This window comes from Patiria miniata, unplaced genomic scaffold, assembly GCF_015706575.1.
Source record: "Patiria miniata isolate m_02_andy unplaced genomic scaffold, ASM1570657v1 HiC_scaffold_2, whole genome shotgun sequence".
NCBI lineage: Eukaryota > Metazoa > Echinodermata > Asteroidea > Valvatida > Asterinidae > Patiria > Patiria miniata.
Genome location: NW_024037058.1, coordinates 5,409,157 through 5,427,520, shown reverse-complemented (window position 1 = coordinate 5,427,520; position 18,364 = coordinate 5,409,157). Strand labels below are relative to the sequence as shown.

The following is an 18,364-nucleotide window of genomic DNA, read 5'->3' as shown; positions in this document are numbered from 1 at the left end:
AGCATTTTGAATTGTGCTAACTCGTTTAAAACATTTTTTGTAGGCCAGGCAAATATCCACACAGAGGCAGTTATGTTACCTTTGTCCCAATGCCTATAAAAATTGAAATGTTGGTCCCACTGTCAATTTGACCTCTCTTGGACATTTTATGTCTCATTTTAAAGTGTAAAGGCGTATCTTTCAAACTATACCAATATTATCTATGTTGGTTACACATTCTACGTCTGGTATATGTTGTTTGCATTTATTTTGATACACACTGTACTTTTCTCCCCTAAAATTGAAAAATATAACTGATGCAATAGCCCATTAGTTAAATAGCCCAGCAGTTGTCTCATTTTCATAAAAAGTATGTTAAATCAGGAGACATAAAAGATGTTCATCACTTCTTCAAAACGGAAATGTTACTTGATCACACGTACATGTACACACATTGTGTTTGTACACAGATCTGTCTAGTGCACGAGTACAAAAGTTATATACTTTTCAAAGGCAGATTTGTAACTTTATCAAAATGCAAATTGTACATGCTTCATACATTTAAATATTGTACACGTGTAAATCAATGAGACTAAGAGACAAATAGAGATTTGTCACTTAGTCAAAAACTAAAATAAAATTAAGTTGTCACACATTCACCTCGTGGTGTAATTAGTCTTAATATTATGAACGATACAGTTGTGTGTCTCAAAATTTTGGAATTACGTAGAGTTGTATCATAAAATGTTAGAAAATCAAAAAATCTGATATTCCTTAAAATCTGGGTTTCAGTGGATTTATCACATTGACAAAATGGTGACGATATATTCAGATAAATTGGTTCACAGTGTTACTGCATCCAAATCAACAACAGCTTGATTTTTTCTTTCCCTAAAAGAAAGCTGGGGCTGTCTTTACAGGAAAAGTAAAAACAAAATTCTATGAATTGCTACATTTCTTTACAAAGACTTTATTGAATATTGGTGGACCAGTGATAATCAGTTATCAAATTATTTCAAATAAATTTGCAATTTGAATGATTTTTTTATTTAAAAGTTCAGTAATTAAATCAAATAAATGTGACAACTACCATGCTCTTTACATAATGTACATTATTTTTGAGATTGCTATCACTGTTTGATTCTCAAAATTGAGAATATTCTACGTAATATTTCCCTTTCCTTAGAGTAAGATTATTTGTTTTATTACACTTTTTTGGGTGAAAACTTGGGCATGAAAATGGTAGGCAGTGATGGTTGGTTACAAGTGTTATACATCATAAGTGGATTATGTATAATTGTACAATGAGATTTGACCTGACTTCCAAGATGAGCTAGTGCTGCAATTTATGGCACTGGCAACTAACAATGGAAGTCTATGCGATTAGTTCCGATTGACTGTTTGTGCTGAACAGCGTTTACATGTTATTGTAATCCTGCACTCTTCTGCACTGTAACCAAGTAATAAGAACAGAATCCTTCAATTATCAGTAACAATGAAATCATTTTTATGTGTGAGCTAATATGCAGGGGAATATTTATCAATTCCAGTCCTGTTTGTGATATACATGTAAAAGGATGTTTCCAGTATTTAGGATATCCCCCTGTGAACAAAGCATGCATGAGTATCACTGATTAGTGATTACTTTGTTTCTGAATTTGTTTCTGACAAAGTCCTATCTCAAGAGAACTGAAAAGCATGTTGCATTGAAACTTTGTATGTTTATGCATAGGGATGTGTTATATACAACCCAGGGCAATATACAAAAGTTGAGGTGACGTCATTAATGATGTCATCATGTAATTTTATATAGACATACATTTAAAGCTTTGAAGGGTACGCCACATTCATGCTATTAATTGTATGTGAAAACCAATAGCGTAAATACAAGTCTGACCCCAGATGTGTTAACTCAATATACATTGCACACTGGCTTTCTATAGGCCATGCGCCAACCTCATAATATATATCTGCAATTCCTTCCATTCTTTCAAACTTTGATCCAAAGCCGGCCAGGCCAAGAGAGAAGGTAACTTGGTTTAGTTAGCAACCCGATACCAATACATGAAGTTATTCAAGATGCAAAACAAGTTGGTCATTCTGTATACATGTAGAGTCCAACTAATGACTTTTTTCTGTCCCTGTAACATTTTCCTTTCAAGTGGCATAAAAAAATTACTTCCAAACAATTGTATATTTGGGGGCAGGTTATTTGCTTCACATAAGTACTCTTGGAAGAAGAATACATAAATTATGAAGGATTGCATCCCCAATTACAAAATAACAGGTGACAGATGTATGGACCAGGCAAAAAGTGGACCCCGAATGTATAGAATGATCCAAATGCATCATCTGTTGTCTTATCATTCCACAAAAAGAATAATATGGATTTACAAATATACAACCCTATTATTAATTTAAGCAACATTTGCATTCATCCATGTTTTACTAAAAGTTTTATACAAGTTGTGTTTCAATACAAATAGTTGACATTGCTACAGAGATGTTAATGTATGATACATTGATTTGATGTGACACTCAGAAAAAAATGTGTGAATGAAACAACCAAGGGACTGCATATGATTTGTTATTAAACATTCAAATTGATTATACATGAATTTTTCATCCAAGTACTTCTTGGTAATTACTTTTGTCTCATGTAGGTACAAAATCTTTCTTATTTGAAATAAAAGTTGCATGCAGTCATTTGAACGTGTTTGCTGAGGTTCTGAGAATATTAATTTGCCTTCTTGTGGCAATTACTTTCCAAGTGGAATAGAAATGGTGAAATAAACCTTTATACACATCTACACATTTCAGACACCAACAAAGTGCCTGCTTTTAATGTACACTTTGCAACAAGTTTGCCAACTTTGAAATGAGGTAGAAAGCAAACAAAAAACTGTTATACCCCCAATTTTTTGGATATTTTGTAGAAAAACATGCATGATGGGGTATACCGGTAATTTTCATCCACTTTCATCTCAAGGTCTACTCAAGATCAAAGTAAATGTCAAAAGTTCATCATACTTGAAATTGCTCCGACATGAAAAATAATGGTACGTTTTGATTTCTTATGATGTATCCTTTCCAAAGAAGCCAAGATTGACAAACTTGGCCCACATGTAATGATACGGAACCTCTCACAAGTAGGTCATTCTATACATTTAGGGTCCAAAGTCGGACATTCCTGTCCCTGTAACCTCTGAAATGTATAATTTGTCATTCAAGTGGCATTAAAAATGACTTCAAACTAATTAATATTTGTTGGGCATGTCATTTGATTCACAGAAGCATTCTTGGACCAAGAGTACACATAAAGGGTTGTATCTTCTATTTCAAAATCGTAGATGCCAGACATAAAGGGACAGGAAAAAGTGGACCCCAAATTCATAGAATGTTCCCGTGCATTTTCTATTATATTATTTAAAAACACCATTTAAAAAAGGCATACAAACAAGTTTTCAATTTACAAATGTACATCCATCATACCAACCACATTTACAAACATCCATGTATCATTGCAGTGGAATGCACAAGGTTTTCATTTTCAACTTGGTTGTAAATGTAATGAAACTAATATTAATTTGATGAGGCACTCAGGAAGCACTGTGAAAGAGACAACCAAGGGATTGCATATGATTTACTTTTAAACTAAAACTATCGCTTTAGTTCAAAATCACACACATTTTATCCAGTTGCTTTTGAATAATTTACTTTTGTCACATGTACACGGAGGTGCAAAATCTGATCTCATTGGAAAAACAGTTCCATTCATTTAAACTAAACAATTTTCACAATAATTGAAAAATCGAATAAAAAGATTTAAGTAAATGTTTACATTTTATACAGGAGCAGGGATATATCTTATACTTGGAAAACACATCATGCATTGACTTTGCATTTGCTGAGAGGAATTTTTGGAAAGTTGTGGTTATACTTTCCTTCTTGTTTGTAATATTTTTAAAATGTACACTCTGCAAACAATGTGAAGGGTCATTTCTTTGCTCTCATTATTGGGCCACCAGGTCTAAGATTTTATAGGAAGTAGGCTGGGTGTTGAAGTCCAAGATTTTTCCAAAGGGGAAGTGGTTAAAGGTATTAGAGTCAACACATACAGAGACCTAAGACCTTAAAAATATACCAAATATACAGTATTGTAGAATGTTGTTCAAGGGAATGAACTTTAAGGTTCTTTTCCAGTGATAATTAACAATATTCAATGTCTGATGGAAGTGGTTGGTGGATACACTGGATAGCCCCAGTTGAATTAATCTGTCCTCACACTCGGTGATAGATCTTTACAGACTCTCCTGCAGCCACTACCAGCTCAGCATCCGATGTGAATGTGATGCCCCGTGGATCACCACATCCCTTGATCACACATCCAATGTACTTGTCATCAGGACTGTAATGCAGAATGTTACCTGTTAGATATCCCTCCGCAGCAATATAGATGCTGCCATCACTGTCACAGCACACACCAGTAAGGCAACGACCCCTGGTCGTGTATACTGAGAATACACTGGCACCATAGTAGTCTACACAGACCAACCTTTTGTTGTATGTTGTGTAGATAAGGCGGTGATTGTACATTGTCAGATAACCTGCAATCATTGGAGCAGGCAGTCTCCTGATGAGGGATCCATCTGGGTTGTGTAGAGATATCTCATCATCACCTTCATAACCCACTGCTATCATATTGAAGTCATCCACTGCAAGGCATGTTGGTTGGCTGTCTTGCCCGCTACCTGGTGTGAACTGATGGAGGAGCTGATGTTGCTTGCTGAAGACCTTGACTACTGGACCATCTAGAACAAGGAGCTTGTCATCCTTACTCACTGCAATACACCTTACATTATCAGTGAGGCCATTGATTTGTAGCCTTTGTGGGATAGGAGATTTGTCCTGATGACTGTTTGGAATGGATGCTGTAAATAGTGCATCATAGTTTCCATAATATTTTTTAGATAGTACAAGTATTTTATTGCCAGAGAGTGTTGCAACATGTGTTATCAATGCATTTGTTAATCCAAAGTTCTTGAAATAAGATTTCAGTTCCCATTTCTCCTTCACACATGATCTTGCACGTCTTGGCGTTGGCTTTTCTGCAGCCTTTGGCTCATCTTTCAGAATGAGTCTCCCAAGTGACCTCTCACCTTCTTCAAAGTCCATGAAGGCCAACTTGTCAGGAACTTGCTGTGGCTTTTTTCCTGTAAATTCACTGAGGTTATGCAAGAGCTTCTGCTGAAGTTCAAGAATCTCATAGCAACTTGCTTGATCCATGAGTTGTTTGACCTCCTCCAGCTTGTGCTCTCTCTTTGTCACCCTTTTGCTGTTATTGGCTTGAGCAGCTTCAAATGCTCTGACTCTGCCTTTATAAATCCTTTCTGTCTCTTTTATCAAATTATGTTCTTCCTTTTGGATCTTTGCAACCTCCTGTTGGATCTTTGTAATCTCCTGTTGAGCCTTTTTAGAGATTTTCTTTTGAGTGTTGGCAAACATGGTGTCAAGCTCTTTGCGAGATTTGCACATCTCTTCCGTGGTGTTGTTCAATTCTGTTTTACCCTCGCCAACTCTTGCAACAAGTTCATCTATGTTTTTCTTACATTTTTCTACTGCCTCAGGTAATCCAGTGAGTGAGTGTTTTGCATGCTCAATTACAGAGCATGTTGTGCATATGACTTGCTCACATGAGTTGCAGTAGACATTGAGATTCTGCTCTGGATGCTTGCCACATTTAGGAACTTTGTCTCTTAATTTACTCTTGTACACTCTCTCTCCTGATCGAAGTTGAGCCAGTGTGTAGATTTTGTGAGATTTCATCATCAAAGTCATACCTTCATGTGCCTTTTGACATTCTTGACAGAGGAAATGATCACAGTCCATGCATCGTGAAATAGCCTGATTCTCCTCATCACAGGCTTGACATTTGATCTCTGACCCTTGACCTTCCAGTAGCTTTTCCTGCATTGTAACTTCCTCCACCATGGCACTTAAGGCAAAGTTATTAGGGAGATCAGCAATCCCAGACCCTTTCAACATGGTTTCACATCCGCACAATGGACATGTCAGCTTTGTAGCAGTACCACTAGGATCTTGGCTCTGTCTCAGATCGTGGAGGCATTGCAGGCAAAAACTATGCAAACAGTCCAGCAGTTTGGGCTGCCTGAAACGGTTGGTGCAGATGGAGCATTCCAGATGATCCACACTAATCTTCTCCAACACTGATTGGGCTGTAACATTAGATGCCATCTTCACTGTTGGGCTTGGTGCGATAGGATGGACCTTTAACCTGAAAATGAAGCACATTAAGTAAAAGGTTTTGGAATAACACGTATTTCAACTTCAAATGATAATTTGGTTGAAATAAGTTTAGAGCCATAGCTTATAGTTGAAAACTTTTTGTCAAGTAGAGTGTTCATAAAATTGAAGGTTTATTCACATAGTATATGCTTGATTCAAACCTGATGTTATGTTTTTTTTTCCAAAAGAAAGTAACAATTAGTTACAACAAATGTGTAATAGGGTTGCCTTGTTCATATAAGAGCACATTTTGTCCTGATAAATGCAATATTAAAGAATTATTTTCAGCTGTTACAGGACATTTTCTACGTCTCAAGTATGTTGTAATAAAGTTCATAACAAGTCAAACAAAAGTAGGTCTCAGTAATAAAGTTTTCAATGAAAAACAAATGCCGACGGTCGCGCAGAATTTTTTTAAAAGGGCACTTGTAAATGGCCGCTGGTAACCAAAAAGGCACTGATTTAAAAAAAGGACCTTGTTGAAAAACAAAGGGCACTCTTTACAAATATGGGGGTGGGGGGTTTGATAAACGATGATGTAAAAGGGCACTTGTATATCAAATCTGGTCAGTCTTACTGTTTAATACTCAGGTGGGGCTCAAACCAAGTACCTCCTGTTCAGTGCAAATGTCTTACCACTCAACCTCTGAGCTTGCCTGGGTCAGCTGGGTGGTTTGAGTCCAGGTGGGCAGGAGTCTGCAACCAAATATTGTCTGCACCGAAAAAAAACCCAACATATTTCAAGTACTTTAACTGGCTCATATTTCAAATCGTAGACTCAAAGTCCACTTTCCTTTAACCCTGAAAGGGGTGGGTTATTTTGACCATCACTCAGCTCAACCATCGAGTGACGAAAAATTTTGAAACTCCGTACATGCATAGAGCAACTCTTCTTAAACATACCCAAGAAATTTCATGACTATAGATCAAAGGGTATTATGGCTAATTAATTATTCATATGTAGGAATGGCAATTCTGCTCTGTGTACATCATGTTTATGGGAAAATTCAGTTTTCATGGCGCATAGCAACGCAGCAGCCTGTGGTCTGATTTGTATGTTTTTGGTATCAGAAGATGCACAAAGCTTGAGGCTTAAAAGTCATAACAGCTCGGGTCCTGAAAAAATTCTTTTTTAGAGGCTATCGCTGAAAATGTTGAGGGATTCCCCCCCCCCAGCCCTTTTAGAGTTAAGAAATATCATTAAAAAAACATTTACCTTCACATCAGTTTTATTGTTTTGTTTGTTTTATTATTATTTTGTGATTCACTAAGCTACGTCTGTGCCGAATCTTCTTAAAGGTCCAACACTTGTTTTGTAAGACTACATGTAAATGTACAAACAATACATCACTTATTTCTGTCATAAATATAAGGATATTCATGTATTCCACATGTCTGTATTCTAACAGGTTTGATGGATCCACCTGAATTTCCAGTAAATACGTATACACTTGTAATTGGCAAATACTGAGTTATTACGTACATGTACTTCATATGAGATAATGTGATGCTGGTGATTTATATCAGATGTATAGACAGACTTACAGGTAGACCCACAAAATCTTACCTTAAGGTACACATGAAATGAACCACTGCTATCTGCCCATTCTGATGTCACTTACGGCAATGGTTGAAATGAACAAAGATGGCGTTCTATGTATACGCCCCTCTGTATCAACACAGACCATGTCACCTGATTTTGAGTTCAGTCATTTGCAGTCCCTGGATTCCACTTCTGTAGAGCTTTGGTACGTGCTCATAGTAAAATCAAATACAGTGTTTTATATCAAATGGATCCAAAGGTGTTGGGCTGGTAATATTTGCAGTACCAGTACCCAAATTCTGATAACATAGCACTTTGGTACGTGCTCACAGTAAAATCAAATGCAATGTTTTATATCAAATGGATCCAAAGGTGTTTGGCTGGTAATATTTGCAGTCCCCACTTTTCCACTTACGTAGAGCTTTAATTGGTACGTGCTCATAGTGAAATCAAATACAGCATGCTGACTGTGTTTTATATCTAATGGATCCAAGAGTCCAGAGCTTGTAATTAGCAAGATTATGGACAGTTTTATCAGAAAGGTAAACATAAAGAAGCCACAGGGTCAATTACCTGATGCAGTTATTCTGAGCTGACTTTCATTGCAGATGACACCTGTTTTAATATCCTTTGATATGTTTCCAGTCGGGATACTCACACAGGTGTCTATCGCTTGTGGAATTTCCAGATTCTCAAAAGTAGGGGGAGGGGCATTTCTTCAACAGAGTTAATGCGAGCGCGAAGCCCTAACAGCATGGGGTCTAGAGCCAGCTTAAGGCCCCCGGAAAATGTTGTATTCTAGATGCTCTGTGGTGTGATCTGAGGCAATTTCTGACCACTTCAAATTGTTGTGAGCAAAATAATCATTTATTTTTGAGTTTGGAGTCATCAGCGATTGTGAGCTATAGAATCATTATGTTGGCAACAATTTTCATTCGGAGGCTAAAAAAGTGTGGGGGGGGGGGGACACAAACGATATGATATCCCCCGACTTTAAAAAAGTTGGGAGGGGGGACTTATCCCGCCATCCCCTCTGATTGACGCCCATGGATACTCAAGTCTGTTGTGTAGAACAAAAATAAACAAAAATAAAGAGGTAAAAAATGAACTGACAGTAATTAGTTTTGGAATGTACTTTTGTTTTGTTGTTTTTTCAAAAATGAACTGACAGTAATTAGTTTTGGAACGTACTTTTGTTTTGTTGTCGGTTTCATTTTCCTTCACTTACTTTATATTTATCAACATTTTGTAGCTAGTGTGCGGTTGGTGTTTTACACACAAAAAATATAGCATTCAACAGCGCTACGCTTGCATAGTTCATTTAAATTATATTCATCATAACAAAACTTATTTCTTTCAGTGATTCAGCTTCAGCAGCGCTTTGTTACAAAATTTCCAAAACTCACATTTTTAAAGCTTACTCTTCTATTACATCCCAGTTCAGTTCATTCGGCACTTATTTTGAATATTCATTTATATTTTTTGCCTTCCATAGGCTGATTGGTCCATTGCTGAGATGAATGCTGAGATTGGGGAGAGCCACACCCACCTCTACACATCACAGACTGACAAACAGGTAACACAACATCAATATGTGGTGTCAGTCTATTTGAAATCTGTATGTATTCAAAAGGGGTTGGTGTAAAGTCATAAGGGTAAGAGAGGTCCTGTCATTCAGGCATTTTTTTTTCCTGGAAGCAACAAAAGTGGTCAAAATCTGCAGATGGATGTTTAACAACTAACCTGAGAACATTTTAGCTCAGTAATTGCTGTACATTCCAAGAAACCAATATACTGGGATCTCGATTTCAAATCAAAAGTTGCAGAGTCACGTGTTGAATTGCGCCCAAAATCAGCATCCGGGACATGTTCTCATTCAGCCAATTGCAGCTACGCAATGCCACGCAACGAACCAATAAATTATAGTTAGCAACGGCGCGTGCTTGTGTGTCATGTCAGTGCTTGCATGCACCCATTCACAGATTCTTCAAATTACATGAACAAACCTTACAACTCAGTTGATGTCTCATTGAAAATTGCCTTGTTTTACTGTTTTCTGAAAATTACAGCATGCCAGAAAGAAAATTTTCACAGGGAGTTTATTGCCATTACTGTATTTCAATGTTTTAACGTACACGCGCGCGAAGCGTTGTTGGTGTGACGTCAGAGCCTTTTGGTCTGAAAACCGACCACAGACACCGTTTTTGTAGTTCATATCGCGGGTGATAAATGCTGCGGATAATTTAGTATCGCACTGACGCTCCGGGCACTCCTTATGTCCGGATCATAAGTGCAATTCCAAATTATTAGCAGCATTATCACGTGGTCTCGTGATTGGCCGTCTGACGCCGCTCGCGATATGCACTATAAAGACGTCTGTGGTTCCCAGACCAAAAAACTCTGACGTCACGCTAACAAAGCTTCGTTCGTTAAAACTCAAACTGTAGCTTCGGTACGGAAAGGGGACTGTTTTCATCATTTTATTGCACCATCGGGATCGATTCAACCCCTACACTTGTTAGCGATATGAACGTGAGTATGTCATAAAGGACTGGGCATAGGTCTTGGGGTACAAATATACTGCAGTCGCTCCAAAACTCACTGGCCACATGCTGGCAGGTTGATTGTGTAATATTCGTGGAGTTACAGCATGTTCATTTTCCTAGTGTGAGGAATTGTCCAGAGTTTGTGGCAATAAAGCATTTTCTGACTCCACTTTAAAATTCATAGAAGTTTATTATATAGTGCTCCAGCATTCTAAACTAAAGCATGTAGTTTTCAGAACAGTCGGCTAAGAATATCCACAAAAGTAGATACTATCAACTACCCACTGCCTGCCATGAATAGCAAGACAGTGTCAGGCATCAGTGGTTATAAGTAGATTATGTCAGTGTTGTAGTCGAGTCACCAAGGTCGATTCTGAGTCCCGAGTCACAAACCTCGAGTCCGAGTCTTGAGTCACAATCCTCGAGTCCAAGTCTGATTCACGAATCACTTGTTCTTAGTTGTTCATGAAACTAATCAAAAAATTTTTTTAATTATCTTTCAATTATCCATTCTGTCTTTTAAGTAAATCCCAAATGTATACAGTTTACCTTGTTGTTCAGACCCAATATGTGTTGTCCTTTTAATTCCCATCCCTAAAAACCCCTCCTAAGTCCCTTCCCTCCATGTTTTATCATCCAGACATTATTCCTCAATGATCCTTTCCAATCCCTTCATTATGTTTTTTATTTTTTGACAAAAAGGACATGTCAGCTTTGTACCACTAGGATCTTGGCTCTGTATGAGCTCTTGGAGGCATTGCAGGCAAAAACTATGCAAACAGTCCAGCAGTTTGGGCTGCCTGAAACGGTTGGTGCAGATGTAGCATTCCAGATGATCCACACTGATCTTCTCCAACACTGATTGGGCTGTAACATTTGATGCCATCTCCACTTGATGTGAAATGAGAGACCTTTAATCTACAAATGAAGCACATTAAGTAAAATGTTTGTAGTTACATATATTTGAACTTAAAATGATAATTTGGTTGAAATAAGTTAGATGCAAAGTTGAAATTTTTTTGTCAAGTAGAGTATTCATAAAATTGAAGCATATTACATGCTTGATTCAAACTTGATGTTATATTTTTTTAAAGAAGAAAATAGCAATTAGTGACAACAAAATGTGTAACTTGTGGTCATTTTTATGGGGGGGGGGGGGTGTTAAACATTTCTTAAAAAGAAATGTTTAACCCCCCCCCATAAATTCTCCCATACGTGGTGGGGGGGGGGGCTGGTATCATCTTACGATGGGGGCGCTGTTCAAAACCAACGAGGTTGCACACTAACGGACAACATATAGCACTTTTTAGGGCAATACACGTGCTAAATTAAAAAGATAAAAGGCACTCGTAAAGGCCCCTGGCACACAAAATGCCTGACTTTTTGTCAAACGGGCACTTGTTAACAAAATAAAGGCACTCTTCACAATTATTGGGGGGGGGTAAGCGCTGGTGAAAAAAAGGGCATTTCAATGGAAAAGGCAGTCAATACAAAATATTTTTTGGGAGGGGGAATTAATAACACCCTTACTAATCCCCCTTCCCTGTTGGCTATGCCCATGTGTAATATGGTTACCTTTTTAATGTAAGAATGTATTTTTTCCTGAAAATTTTGTGCAATCATGGACAATATGTGGCACTTTTTTGGGTGGCACAATTGCTGACAGTCGCATGAAATTCCAAACAGCTAGGCACTCTTAAAAGGCCGCTGGTAACAAAAGGGCACTCTGGTTTAACAAAAGGGCACTTGTTTTAAAATAGGCCAGTCTTACTGTTTAATACTCAGGTGGGACTCGAACCCAGTACCTCCTGTTTAGTGCAGACGTCTTATCACTCCACCTCTGAACTTGCCCGGATCAGCTGGGTGGTTTGAATCGGGGTGGGCATTAGTCTGCAACCAAATATTGTCTGCACCGAAAAAAAAACATTTTATAAGTTCTTTAACTGGCCCATATTTCAATTGTAGACTTGTCAAAAAAGTCCACTTTTCTGCAAGAAAAGTGCACTAATTTAAAAAAAAAAAGGCTTACCTTCAAATTGGGTTTATTTTTTGTTGTTTTATTATTATTTTGTGATTTACTAAGCTACACTTGTGCCAAATCTTCTTAAAGGTCTAACACTTATTTTGTAAGAGACAACATGTAAGTACAAACAATGCACGTCACTTATTTCTGTCATGAATGCAAGGAGATTCATGTAATCCACATGTCTGTATTCTAACAGGTTTGACGGATCCACCTGAATTTCCAGTAAATACATGTAGGTATACACTTGTAATTGGCAAATACTGAGTTTACATGTACATGACATATGAGATAATGTGATGCTGCTGATTTATATCAAATGTACAGACAGACTTACAGGTAGACCCACCAAATCAAAATCTTACCTTCAGGTACATATGAAATGAGCCACTGCTATCTGCCCATTCTGGTGTAATTTACGGCAATGGTTGAAATGAACAAAGATGGCGATCTACTGTATGTATACGCCCCTCTGTATCAACACGGACCATGTCACCTGATTTTGAGTACACTCATTGGCAGTCCCTGGTTCCACTTATGTAGCGCTTTGGTACGTGCTCATAGTAAAATCAAATGCAGTGTTTTATATCAAATGGATTCATAGGTGTTGGGCTGGTAATATTTGCAGTACCAGTACCCAAATTCCGATAACATAGCACTGTGGTACGTGCTCATAGTAAAATCAAATGCAGTGTTTTATATCAAATGGATCCAAAGGTTCTGGGCTGGTAATATATGCAGTCCCCAGATTCCACTTATGTAGAGCTTTGGTACGTGCTCATAGTGAAATCAAATACAGCCTGCTGACTGTGTTTTACATCTAATGGATCCAAGAGTCTAGAGCTTGTAATTAGCAAGATTACCGACAAATTTATCAGAAAGGTAAACATAAAGAAGCCACAGGGTCAACTACCTGATGCAGTTATTCTGAGCTGACTCTTATTGCAGATGACACCTGTTTTAATATCCTTTGATATGTTTCCAGTCAGGATACTCACACAGGTGTCTATCGCTTGTGGAATTTCCAGATTCTCAAAAGTAGGAGGAGGGGCATATCTTGAACAGAGTTAATGCGAGCACAAAGCCCTAACAGCATGGGGTCTAGAGCCCGATTAAGGGTCCTGAAAAATGTTGTATTCTAGATGCTCTGTGGTGTGATCTGAGGCAATTTATGACCACTTCAAATTGTTGTGAGCAAAATAATCATCTATTTTTGAGTTTGGAGTCATCAGTTATTGTGAGCTATAAAATCATTATGTTGGCAACAATTTTAATTCGGAGGCTAAAAAAGTGGGGGGGGGGACCCAAACGATATGATATCCCCCGACTTTAAAAAAGTTGGGAGGGGGGACTTGTCCCGCCATCCCCCACCGATGGACGCCCATGGATACTCAAGCCTGTTGTGTAGAACAAAAATAAACAAAAATAAAGAGGTAAAAAATGAACTGACAGTAATTAGTTTTGGAACGTACTTTTGTTTTGTTGTCGGTTTTATTTTCCTTCACTTTCTTTATATTTATCAACATTTTGTAGCTAGTGTGCGGTTGGTGTTTTACACACAAAAAATATAGCATTCAACAGCACTACGCTTGCATAGTTCATTTAAATAATATTCATCATAACAAAACTTATTTCTTTCAGTGATTCAGCTTCAGCAGCGCTTTGTTACAAAATTTCCAAAACTCACATTTTTAAAGCTTTCTCTTCTATTGCATCCCAGTTCAGTTCATTCAGCACTAATTTTGAATATTCATTCATCTTTTGTGCCTTCCATAGGCTGATTGGTCCATTGCTGAGATGAATGCTGAGATTTGGGAGAGCCACGCCTACCTCTACACGTCATAGACTGATGAACAGGTACATGTATGTTCAGCAATAATGTGGTGTCAGTCTATTTGAAATCAGTAAATGGGTGCTCAAAACAGGGGGGCTAAAAATCAGTTTCTTTCTTAGTTTCATTATTTAAAGAACTCATTGAAAACCATTATTTTCCTTTCTGAACACATGAACACAGACATATTTTCTCAAGCCCAAAATCTTAAAAATATCATTCCACTCACAAAACACTGTCACATGTCGGACATCTGGCAAAATGTATTGGTGATTATGAGGTTTCAGTCTGCGTACAATTTTTTTGATGCAATCCGTTGTCACAACTGATGCTTGTTGATGATGCCATGCACTCCAGATTGAATGTGGTCCCTGTACAAGATCTCTATATGAAGTCACCAAGGAGGAGGATTTTATCCAAAAGAGGAATGACGAAGAGATTCTGATCCAGGAGAATGGAAAATGAGTCCTTGGCATTTTCAGCAGCAGCATTCGAACAGCGTGATATATGGGCAAAATTGTTTACAAAAATAAACACGGGTGACTATTTTTGCAGTATTTTATTAGTAAAATTTGATGTTGTATTCTCCCCCTCCCTTCTCTCCCAGGTCCCAGGCCCATGGGGACGACAATTCTAGCCCCTGGGGTTCTGGCACCAACATCCCCTCCAGAAGGACCAAGACCGCGTGGTCAGCGACGCCGAGATGTCACACATGACGCTCACCAGCCCGGCCAAGGTTGGTGCTTATTGGGTCAGTCACTACCGAACACCATTACCACACTGCAAAAACAGATAGACAAGCAAGACCCTGTGGAGGAATTCAAGCTGACTTTGGGGTAAAAGTTTAGCTCAGTGATATTTGGAGAATTTTAAAAGTCTCAAAAACATTGCATGAATTTCTGTAGTCTATAGAATTTCAAGTGAAATTATCAGATCTTCCCATTTTCGTATCTGCAAAGCAGAATGTATCAGAATACAAGGGATTTATTTCAACCAATTGTTACCGACAACAAACCAAATTTTGCACTCGATCAGCAATAGCTTAATGTGTTACCAGTCAGTTTTGCCCAAAATGTTTTGTTGAGTCAGTAAAACTTGACTCACCAGTAACATGTCCCCGATGTGTAGTCTGAGTCATGAGTTGAGTCATGAGACTCTAGAGACGAGTTTGAGTCATCATCCATTTTAACTTGAAGTTAAGTCTGAGAATTTGCAACTCAGGTCAAACTCAAGTCCAAGTCACAGACTCGGTTCTATATTTCTGCCATACTGGTGTATGGCTATGTTGTTCATGCACTTGCTGAAGAATGAATATACAAACGATTAAGTCAGCAAGAGATAACTTGATTCGTAATTGAAGTCCGAGCTGGAGAGAGAAAAAGCAATGTAATGTGTGTTGTCTGTCAATTTGTTCACTTTGAAATGTAGGTGCTATATGAAATGTCAGTGGCAGTCAACTGTGAGGAAGCCAAGAAACCTGTCTGCAAAAACAAGAACAGATTCCCCAATGCACTTCCATGTACAGGTAAGTTCATTTTGTAGAAGTTAGTATTCAAAAGATTGTTAAGTTGAAAATTGGCCTTTTGAGGCAAACCCTTGTTGGCACACTCACACTGCATTGTGAATTGTTCTAAATTGTAGGGGGCATGGGTGCTAAGGTAGTCTATGTAGTATCCCTTTACACAGCAAGGATCTATGATATGTGAGCAGATTCTGTGATTAATTATGAAAAACAAGACTGCATCTTGACCTCGAGATTCTGACCATTCAGCTGGCACTTTCTATATTGGGTCTTCGGTTATCCTTATCGTGTACATGTATAAGAAGTCCAAGACACGACATCCATTATGCTTTTACATTGTGAATTGTGTCAGCAAAAATAGGCTGTGTCACACGGCCTGTAACGATATGTTATATGATGCGCGAGTGTGACCTTGAATCATCATCACATCATATTTTAAATAACGCGCGTAATGAGAATGCCTTCTGGCACGTTCACGTCTCACCCAAAATGAGCGTTTGCGTATGCTAACAGTTTTGAAAGCCAATGTCGGGTTTTATTTGATCTCTTTGTTCTTTGTTGTATTACAAAAGCATGCCATCAAATTTGACCAATCAACAGCTAAGTCCAGATTTAGGAATGAAATAATGTAATGTCGACTCATGGCTGGCGGGCGGGGTCACATACATTTGCATGCTTAGAGATATATCAGACGTTGGGCCACTGAGACAGAGAGGGTGATACAAAGGGGGATACTCAGACTTGTGTTAAGGCTTCATTTGTGAGATGTCAAGTTTAAATGTTTTTACACCCATAATTTAAAGAAATATCTACTTTAATTTTTTTTTTTTTGTATAAGCATGCCCTAAAAATGTTATTGCTAGAAATTCATTCAATTCCACGTTGTGATTTTTCCCTGGTAAAGTGGCTGCTAAGGTGCCAACAAATTTTGATCATTCATGTGTCACTTTTTTGCTGAGGATTTCTAGACATTTGAATTTTTCACAGGACAATAAAATACTGAACATAAAAAACCATGAGGCGATCTTTAACATACAAAAGATTTGTTTTTGCTACATTTTTTTTGTTTTGATAAAAAAGAACAATTTTCAAAGCTGACTAAAAAGTGTTGTTGTACTTGTAGTGTTTGGGTTTTTTGCTCATGATACGTGGTACTAGACCTCAACAAGCCTGACTAATTTTAAGATCATAGTTACATACTCAATATATTTTGAGAGCATGTTGACAATATTCAAATGCGGTCAATCAGGAGATAAAAAATCAAAGAGAAAATGTGTTCACAAATCTGATTACTTGATGATCCTCTCTACCATTTTGTTTAAGTATATATATTGGGGAAACCACTGATCTTTGCTGAAATGCCATTGTTGTCATGGAAGCTGCATTCTCTTGGAGAGATATTCTGTAATTAAAGCAAATGCTCATTGCTTCATTTAGACTACTTGGTCTATCAGCATGTAGCAAACCAATACTTATTCAAATAAGCAAAAGCCTCAATCATTTATGGAATAAACTAAACTATTATTGTAATGATACGGAACCTCTCACAAGTAGGTCATTCTATACATTTAGGGTCCAAAGTCAGACATTTTTCCTGTCCCTGTTACCTCTGAAATTTATCATTTGCCATTCAAGTGGCATAAAAAATTACTTCAAATTATCGTTGAGTAGGTCATTTGATTCACAAAAGCATTCTTGGAGGAAGAGTACACACATAAAGGAGTGCATCTTCTATTACAAAATCGTAGATGCCAGACGTATAGGGACAGGAAAAAGTGGACCCCAAATTCATAGAGTGTTCCAATGCATCTTGAATTGTAGTATTCAAAAAATCAAATTTAAGAATGGCAAAGAAGAATTATTTCAATTTACAAATGTACATTCATCATACTAACCACATTTACAAACATCCATGTATCATTGCAGTAGAATGCACAAGGTTTTCATTTTCAACATGGTTGTAAATGTAATGAAACTAATAATAATTTGATGAGGCACTCAGAAAGCACTGTGAAAGAGACAACCAAGTGATTGCATATGATTTACTTTTTAAACTATTACTTGAGTTCAAAATCACACATATTTCATTCAGTTGCTCTCGTGTAATGTACTTGTCTCATGTACACAGAGGTGCCAAATCTTTCTCATTCGAACATACCTGTAAATTGCATTCATCTAAACTCAACAATTTCCCCAAAAATTGAAAAATCGAATAACAATATTAAGGAAATGTTTACATTTCATACAGGAGCAGGGTTATATCTTTTACTTGGAAACACATCATGCATTGACTTTGCATTTGCTGACATGAATTTGAGAAAATTGAATTTCCCTGTCGTATACCTTCCATCTTCTTGGTAATACTTTCCCTCTTGTTTGTTATCATTTTTAAAATGTGCACTTTGCAAACAATGTGAAGGGTCATTCCTTTTCTCTCATTATTGGACCACCAGATCTAGGATTTTATAGGAAATAGGCTGGATGTTAAAGTCCAAGATTTTCAAAAATGGAAGTGGTAGTTAGGTATTAGAGTCAACACATACAAAGACCAAAGACCTTAGAAATATACCAAATATACAGTATTGTAGAATGTTATTTGAGGGAATGAACTGTA

At 37.5% G+C, this 18,364-nt stretch overlaps 1 long non-coding RNA gene across 1 annotated transcript; it reads left to right on the top strand.

The window, feature by feature from the left end:
* The first annotated feature begins 14,171 nt into the window (after nt 1-14,171).
* On the top strand, nt 14,172-15,715 carry LOC119726148. Its single transcript, XR_005270780.1, has 3 exons — nt 14,172-14,254; nt 14,836-15,064; nt 15,657-15,715. It is a non-coding gene; the product is annotated as an uncharacterized LOC119726148 (long non-coding RNA).
* Nucleotides 15,716-18,364: the final 2,649 nt, after the last annotated feature.